The 8,807-nt window shown below is 57.3% G+C and overlaps 1 non-coding gene across 1 annotated transcript; it reads right to left on the bottom strand.

The window, feature by feature from the left end:
- Positions 1-3,365: 3,365 nt before the first annotated feature.
- On the bottom strand, positions 3,366-3,438 carry TRNAT-UGU (transfer RNA threonine (anticodon UGU)). The gene has a single exon. It is a non-coding gene; the product is annotated as a tRNA-Thr (tRNA).
- Between the last annotated feature and the right edge of the window lie 5,369 nt (positions 3,439-8,807).

Below are 8,807 nucleotides of genomic sequence, written 5' to 3'. Positions count from 1 at the left end.
GCAGCTTCTCTTCTGTACCCCCAGCACCTACTGTCTGGCCCTATAAGGCAAGTGGTGTAGTAAACTGAACTGTATTTTATTTGACTACCTGTGATGTGCAGAGTTGACACATTATCTTGAAACCTCTGAGCCCTGCTTATTTGTTGCTAGGTAACCTCCCTTGACGATGAGGACAGTGAGGCTTTGGGAGATGAAGTGACTGGACCGCAGTTGCCAGGGAGCAGGGGACAGTTCAGCGGGGCTTGAATCGGTGCCTCGTCTCAGTCTGTTGAGCGGCACCTGCCTCCCTGGAGGCCCTCAGGGAAGGACTGTGACTTCTGAACCAGGTATTTGAGGAATTAAGAACTAACAGAGGAAATGATCCTTGTCGTCAAGTTCTCCCTATTACACAAAGCATCCAGAACAGTGGGCAATTTGGTTTAAGGAGAACAAAGCACAAAATACCAGGGTTGTACTTCAGGCTGACGTTAGGAAACTAGCACGCCTCACCACACCTGCCTGGGAACTGCACTTCCCTCTCCTTTTAAGGTCATGTGTTCTCTGCGTTAGCTAAGGCTCGATGTACTCTGGGCAGATTTTTTTTAAGACTTCCATAGAAGCAGATTCCACCTTTGTTCTTCAGGTGCCCTAACCTAACCTAATCTAACCTAAATCCATCAAGCCCCTCTGATTCTTTTCCTCTTGTTCTGTCTTTATGGAAGATGCCAAACACCGGTCATCATTTTCTGATCACTTTTAGATCATCTTTTGGTCTCCTGCCTTTGCCTTTCTCGTAGGTGTGTGTTTTTTTCTCCTTACTACCTTTGTAGCTCTTAAGAATACTCTCTCTGGGAGGCCGAGGCGGGAGGATCGCTCGAGGTCAGGAGTTCAAGACCAGCCTGAGCAAGAGCGAGACCCCCGTCTCTACTAAAAAATAGAAAGAAATTAGCTGGACAGCTAAAAATATATAGAAACAATTAGCCGGGCATGGTGGCACATGCCTGTAGTCCCAGATACTCGGGAGGCTGAGGCAGGAGGATCGCTTGAGCCCAGGAGTTTGAGGTTGCTGTGAGCTAGGCTGACACCAGGGCACTCTAGCCCGGGCAACAGAGTGAGACTCTGTCTCAAAAAAAATAAAAAAATAACTCTCCAGGACAGAAATGAACTTCAGGGCTTTCTAGCTCCTTCACAGATGAAGCTATCAACGTAAAGGTGGAGGGGATTAAACTCTGGATCATTCTGTCGAAAGACGGCTGAAAATCCTGGGTCAGCTCGGACAGTTTGGTCCAACCTGTGGACCCAATGTTTGCGCTCACTCATTTTCTCCATACGGGCTTTCTACAAAGACATGTGGCAAAAATACAGTCTGACCTGAAGTATCTGAGCTGGGGGAAAGTGCTCAGAATTTATGTATCAAGGACCACACCCAGCAAATTCAGGGCGTTCTGAACACAGGTTTCTCTCGGGAGGGAAGCTGGTGAGTCCACAGCAGGGAACCCACCGGAACTCTGAAAGGCTGGGAAGCTGGGGGAGGTGCGCGGCGATGCCAGTGAGCTTTCATGGAAGACGCTAGGACTCTCAGAAAATCTCTAGGGCACAGGAAAGCCAAAACCTATTCATCCTCCTTATAGCCTAAGGTGCTGGAAAGTTCCGAACGTTTAAAAATACACACGTGCACATCCTTGCTCTTCTTAGAGACCCGCTGGTGTCAGGGGAACAGGGAGAAGCAACAAGGACTGGTGATGGCTGGAGGGAGATGGGACTGGAATGTTTTGGGGACTTCTCTGTCTTACTCTGGCTGGTCCTTGACCAAGTAACTCCCAGTAACTAGTCGGGTACTAAGGTATTCAGGATCTGAAACGGCTTTACCAAAAGGCATTCAGTGTTAGCGAAGGGCTGATACTTTCGTCATAATTACAGGTATTTTTCTCGCACCAGTGGGTCCTGTTTCCTCGAGGCACCCTGGACGCTTCACCTGGCGCCAGGTGTGTGACCACAGAGGGGCAAAAAGACCAACAAAGGTCTGAGGTCTGCAGACCTAAGGCCTCGCGAGCCAGGTTAGAGTCTTCCGGTCGCGTCGCTCCCAAAGCGAACTCAGTTTAAGAACCACTTTCCTTTGCTCTTTGTAGAGTTTAAGACCATGTTGGGGAGACGTTTTATTTCAGCTCAACGAATGCTGCTTTCCAGGCAAAGCGCCGGCGCCGGGAGCCTTGGATGAAAAAGGCGTTCTCTGTCTGCAGGTTTACCTGGCGTGCACCTGGTTAAGGATTAACTTGAACACACGGTCACAGGACTCTGCTTCCCCACGCCTGCACTGTCCCACGGAAACATCCAGAGAGCTAAAAGAAAAACAAACAAAAAAAAACCCACAGAAAAAAAAGAAAAAAAAAAAAAGATGAGAGCTGCCAATCGGAAGCAGATGTTAAGTTAAAATGTTTGGTTGCCACGTTAACAAACTAGGTAAAATTAATTGTAATTATATATTTTACTTAATCCAACAAATCCAAAATCTCATCGCTCCAGCGTGTCATCCGTTAAAAAACTACGACCGAGACAGTTGACAGTCTGTGTTTTGGGTCCGAGTCTTCTCGAGCCCACGTGTTTGACCCTCCGAGCGCGTCTCCATGGAGACCGGCCCCATTTCCGGCGCCCCGTGGCCGCCCCACGGCCCGGCCGAGCTCCGGCGCCGGGACCCGGGAGGAGAATCGGGGCTGGCGGGTCGCGCCTCGGCGGAGACCCCCGGCGTCCCCCCCCGGTGACCCGCAGTCACGCGCGCCTGGAATCCGGGGAAAAGCGGACGGGAGGGAAAGTGCGGACACCGCGGCCGTTTGTCTCCGGGAGCCGCCGCGTCCCGGCCCCGCCGGCCTCTGGGCCCGGAAAGGCGCGGGGACGCTCCCCCGCCGGCTTCCGGGGGACGCGACGGGGCGCGGTGCCACAGCGCCCCCCGCCGGCCGCGCGGCGGAACCGCAGGCGCAGCGCCGCCATGGCCGCCATGGCCGCCGCGCTCGCCCGCCGGGTCCCGCGGTGGCCGCCGCCTGCGCTTCCGTTCGTGACGCGGCGACGGGCCCCGTGTGCGGGGCGCGGAAACGGGCCGGCCGAGCCTCACGCCGCCACTTCCGGCGCCCCGGCCCGCGGGTCCGGTCGTCCCGGGGCCGCAGAGCGAGCGGTTCCGCCCCCGCCCCGGCCTTCCGTTGGGCTCCAGGATTTTCTCTTCCGGGTCACGTTAAGGGCGTTCATTATCTGCGCTTCAGTGGGACCAGGCTTTAATCCGGCCGGAAGTAGCGTTTTCAGATACCACTTTTTCTAGTTTGGAGTTTCTATTTTATATTTAAATGCTGTGATTTAAAAAAAAAAAAAAAAACCCGAAAACTGTCCGGCTAAGGAGGAGGCCCCAGCGAGGATCGAACTCGCGACCCCTGGTTTACAAGACCAGTGCTCTAACCACTGAGCTATGGAGCCCGCCCGCGGCCTGGGGTGGCGGAATTTAGAGATGCCGAAAACAGCGTTGCTGTACAAAGACGGTGAACGTCAAAGAAAAACGCTTACAGCATGAAGATAAATGGGAAAAAACCGAACCTCCAAAGCACACGCGTGTGACCGCAGCGCACCGACCCAGACCTGCGCTCTGCGTGCGGACGAGGCCGGAAGGGGAAGTGCAGACGCGAAACCGTGCTCGGGTCGTATCATCGGCGGTCGGTTTGGGCTTAATAAATCCTCCAGTCTTGTTTCTGTGATACATTGTTTCCAGTCCGGTACTTACAGGGAAGCGGGAAGTCACGGGGCGTGTCCTTGTTCTCCTAAATTAAGTTATTGGTTATGAATGAATGAGTTGCTTCCACACACGTTTATTGAGTACGCACACGATGCTAGATGAGACGGAGTGAGCGAGCAAAAAAGCTCTATTCCTGCTCTTTTTAATGGCTGGGATCTTGATGCCTCATCCTCTTGCTTATTGAGTCATTTATTGAAGGAAGGACATGACCGCCACAGCATGGTCTGTTCCTGCATGAAGGAGAGAGTGAAGATCATGTTCTCCTAGTGGGCCACACCTCCAAGTGTCTCTCTCATCTCCTGAGCCCTATTTAAAGCTGCCTCATCCTCCTTACTTGCTGTTTTACCTGGTACTCCTGAACCTTCTCTCACACCAGTGCTTTTAGTAGGTTTATGGACATATAAACATGTTCTTCCTCTGTCTCTCCCTGTGAGAATGTCAGCCCTTGGAGGGCGGGGCTTTTATCTGTTTTATCCCCGGCTGTATCCCCAGCACCTAGAATAGTGTGTGGAGCATAGTAGATGCTCAATAAATGTTGAATGACTGACATCTATGACGATGTTCGTTTAGTAACTTAAGAGAAAGGAGGAGGCGGGGAAGGGATTTGGGAGCTGCCTTCTCATCCCTCTCTCTTTCCCACTCTCTCTGCCTCTCCACCCAGGGTGGCATCTGGCACCGCCTTTAGTGTCCTGTAGCCTCTGTTTCTCCTTGTCCAGCCTCCCCCGCCCCAGAGGGAGGACTTTCTGCCTCTTTAGCGTGTGAGTTGCTGGGGTCGTCTGCAGGTAATACCAACACGGGGATTTGTCCTCCTCAGAGGTGCCCGAGGATGATCCTGCACCCAGAGTGTACAGACGCGGGTACGCCAGGCTACGCAGACAAGTGTGTCCGACCCCACAGGAGGGCGTCTTTCCACGCGTGTGCGCTGAGCACCTGGGGGCTGCGTTAGCCTCGCTCTCAGGAGCTCATCATTCAGAAAGGACAGACACCTGGGCTGGGACGGATGCCCCGGACTTGGCGAGTGGAACCTTACAAGCTCTGCGAGGCGAGAAGAGCGCACGTGAGGCTCATTGAGAGCACAAACCCCTTCCCGGTCCCCGGCGAGGACCAGGGTGGTTCGGTCCCGCTGCTGTCGAGAGAGCGGTCGCCAGGCGATGCTACATTGTAACACAAGAGGACGCTCCTGCCCGGGCGGGGGGTTACTAACGTCAGCCGCGGCGGACAGAGGCCCCAGAGTGAAGATTTAGCTCCAAAGTAAGTCAGCGGCTCAGTGAAGCGAACGCCACCCGGGCAGGGACATTTTCTCTCTTGAGCTCAGGGAAAAGGACACTGACTGCCCGTGGGCTTCTGGCCACACAAATCCATCAAAACGTTCAATTAAATGAAGCCACGCCGCGGGCCTGGCCTCGGAAGAGAATGGGAGCCAGCTGGGCTCAGCTGCACGTCTCCAACCTGGCGCTGATGTCCCCGGGGAATGACAGGTCCAGGGAACAGCGTGTCACCCGGGCCACACACCCGGGTGATGACACAACCTTTCCAAACCTCAGATTTTCCGCCAGGTAAGACAGGCATCGCTTTTCTTACCTACGTGGGAAGGTAGCAGCGTGGTGATCACCTGAGGCCATGGACACAAGGGACAGGAGCGTTGTCATGGTGATGGGGACAGTCACGTGGCTCACCAGGCCCTTTGGGGACCGTCTGCCCCAATTACAAAGGGCGCTGGACTCACTGGATGGGACGCAGGTTCACCATCGTCTTGCAGCCTTCCCGCACACCCTGCAGCCCCCGCTGCGCAGGGCCGTGGCCACGGCTGCGGAGAGGGAGGGGGTGGGGGGTGGAGGGGCTGGGGACCCAGCAGCCCTGCTGCCCGGCTCTGCCACCAGTGCACTCTGCGACCTTGGAGATGTCACTGCACTTACTCCTCCATGCTCTCCTTCACAAAACGGGCAGGAGGCTTGCAATGAGCTGCTCCCAGTGCGTCCACGCCTCTTGGAAACGGAGGAAGCTTGCAAAGAACGTGGCCACCCGGCCACACCTGAGCTCCGAGGCGCCGTGGACCCCGACAGACCCTGGAGAGCGGAGACGGGGACATGCCACTCCCGCCACTCGATGCCTTGCTTGTTTTTCTTGCCGCTGCCCAGACTCGGTTCCTACCAGTGCTTGATAAATTGTTACGACTTACTCTCCCGCGTCTCAGTGTGTCTTGTAACAGTGTGGCGGGGGCCGTCGGCGACGCAGCTTCCTCTGTCTGATGCTCACAGCTCCCTGCGGGGCAGGTGTCCCACGCCGGGGGACATCTGAGGACACAGGCAAATCCCTGCGTGGAGTCGGGGGGCGGGAGGGGGGCGGCTGACTCGGGTCCACCCGCGAGAGCAGGTGGCGGGAAATGCATCGGCCCCGCGTGAGCAGCAGCCTCTGCCTTTTGTCTCGGGTTCTACGTGTCCGGAGGCTGCTCCGGACGGCGCGTGCCACGAATTCCCGCGTGGCGTTCACGGTGCCTCCAGAGCACACGGGCACACGCACACGCTCCGCGTGGGGGCACGGCTGTTCTCACGCCACACGGCCCGCAGTCGTCCTGTCACCAGCCCCACGGGCTCAACCGGGTGACCCCCCAGGGCGGGTCCCCTAATGGTCAGTTGTGAAATTTGCCAACCTGTGAAGGGGTCGTGAGCCCCCCGTTCCGGGCCTGGGAGGTCTTCCGCCGTCCTGCGTTGGGTTTGGAACAGCCCAGACCCCTGACCCCTGACCCCTGACCCCTGGGCCTCGGAACCAGGGCTTTCTGGACCAGCCGGTCTTTAGGGCTGGACACTCCCCTTCCCGCAGTGACAACGAGGGGGGCAGCCTCCGGCTGGGGTCGGACCTTTGGGGCGGAGATGGTTCTCGAAATAACTCTGATCTCCAACTTGGCGGCATCTCCCCGTCTCCGGACCCCTTGTCAGTCCCACGTGGAGTCAGCGCCCCGTGTCGGAAGACAGAAGCTTCCTGAAGCCAGATCTCCGAGCTCTGGGATGTAAAGTCCCTTTGTCAACTCTGTCTCTGAGCAGGCCTGTCCCTCGTCACCCTGTGTCCTCCGTTTGGGGCAGGGGGGCCGGGGAAGGGAGCTGACGCTGGCTGAGGCCACACTACGTTTCAGGCACTTACTGGGTGGCTCACGTACCTCCTCTCTCTGCGCACAACCGCCCTGCCGGGGAGCCGCCATTAGCTCCGACTCAGAGACGTGTTCTAGGACGACCTTGTTCCTAATCACTCAGCTTGGAAATGTTGAAAATATTGTCCCTGGGTTTTGAGCTCAGACCCAAGCCCTTCCTAGAGCATCTTCCTGTTGAAGTTTAATGTATGCCGTAATCAAGACACATTTATCTAATCATCTCTTCTGCAAATCGTACGTCCTAGATGACCTAGAGCCGAGCAAGGCAGTGTAGACCCGTCCTAGATGACCCAGAGCCGAGCAAGGCAGTGTAGACCCGTCCTAGATGACCCAGAGCCGAGCAAGGCAGTGTAGACCCGTCCTAGATGACCCAGAGCCGAGCAAGGCAGTGTAGACCCGTCCTAGATGACCTAGAGCCGAGCAAGGCAGTGTAGACCCGTCCTAGATGACCCAGAGCCGAGCAAGGCAGTGTAGACCTTTCCTAGATGACCTAGAACCGAGCAAGGCAGTGTAGACCCTTCCTAGATGACCTAGAGCCGAGCAAGGCAGTGTAGACCCGTAGTTCTCGCCCTTGGGGGGTTGGAATCCAGTTGTGGGAGGAAGACTCCCACAGACGGAAGTTAGTGACTTCCCGGAGGAAGTGTCACCAACGTCCCGTAAGAAGGGCTGACAGGAGCGACAGGACTTCAGCTGAGGAAGGGACCCCAGGGTGGTCCGCGGAGGCTCACGGCACAGCCTGGGGAGTGAATTTCTTCCCGAAACACGCGTGCGGGGCGGAGCCGGGCCAGCTCACGGGAGCAGCGTGACCACACGGAATGTTCTGGTATGTTCTCAGGACACGGCTGCTGCCCGACGGGGCGAGGGCGGGGACAGCTTTCAAGGTGGGCTGGGAGCCTCGGTGCCACGTTCTGGGATTTGGACGTTGTCCTAGGGCCTCGGGGGAAGGGGTGGCGTTTCCCAGATGCGGTGGGGAGCAGGCGGTGGCTGAGCAGAGCGGAATGTTTGGAGAGGTTGAAGCGGAGACAAAGGGCAGAGGGGCTGGCGGGGGAGAGGCCAGGAAGGAGGGAAGGGACGAGAGCCGGGAGGCTGAGCCTTCGCCTGTCGTGTGCTCCGGTTCCGGAACCCTCCGGCCAATCAAGCGCTTTGCCCTGCAGTCACCTCCTTGTCCCCCCCACGCCTTCAACTGTCCTCGGCTGGGCCACACCCGCCGGCACGCGGCTGACCCTCCTATTGGACTCCGGCTGCGTCTCTCTGGCCTCTGTCTGCCCCGGGGCTGTCTGTGTCCCGTCCTGGCCTCTCATTCTCCGCCATCGGCCTCTGATCACCCAGACCCGGGCACACAAGCGTCACCTCCTTGCCCATCTCGCTGTGACGCCCCCTCGCCCGGTTCCCGCCCGCTCTCCCCTCCTGCCCGAGGCCACCGTGATGATCACCAATAACCACCGCAACGGGCTGACTTACCTTGCTCAGTTCCACAGCTTCGCATTTTGCTCTCGCAGACTTCGCAGCACGGCTTCGGTGCCAGAACAATCCGGATAAATGCAAGCCCCGCAAACCCCTTGGCCCGCGACCAGCTCCTTCCTTTTCCGTGTCCAGTTTTCCCTGCGCCGATGAACAGGCCAATGTGCGCGTCTGGATTCACAAGAGCCACCGCGGCGGTGACAACGCTTCGTCACGCCGCCGCGAGTCGGAACTCGGGGACGGGCTGCGGAAGTGGCCGGGACGGCCCTGGGGCTCATCGGAGGACCTGTGCCCCGGGGGAGGAAGGGGCCCTGGGAGGGTCTCACGGGGTTCGGTGTGTTTTGTGACAGCTTGTGCTGAACCCGGGGAAAGGCACAAAGTCTGACATAGCACCTGGTGATGCCGCTGGGTTTGGCTCTGTGTTTGGACGTAGCAACGTCACCAACGTGA

The sequence above is a fragment of the Eulemur rufifrons genome, chromosome 11 (assembly GCF_041146395.1).
Source record: "Eulemur rufifrons isolate Redbay chromosome 11, OSU_ERuf_1, whole genome shotgun sequence".
NCBI lineage: Eukaryota > Metazoa > Chordata > Mammalia > Primates > Lemuridae > Eulemur > Eulemur rufifrons.
The sequence above is the reverse complement of the archived record's forward strand: the minus strand, read 5'-3'. Positions and strand labels throughout refer to the sequence as shown.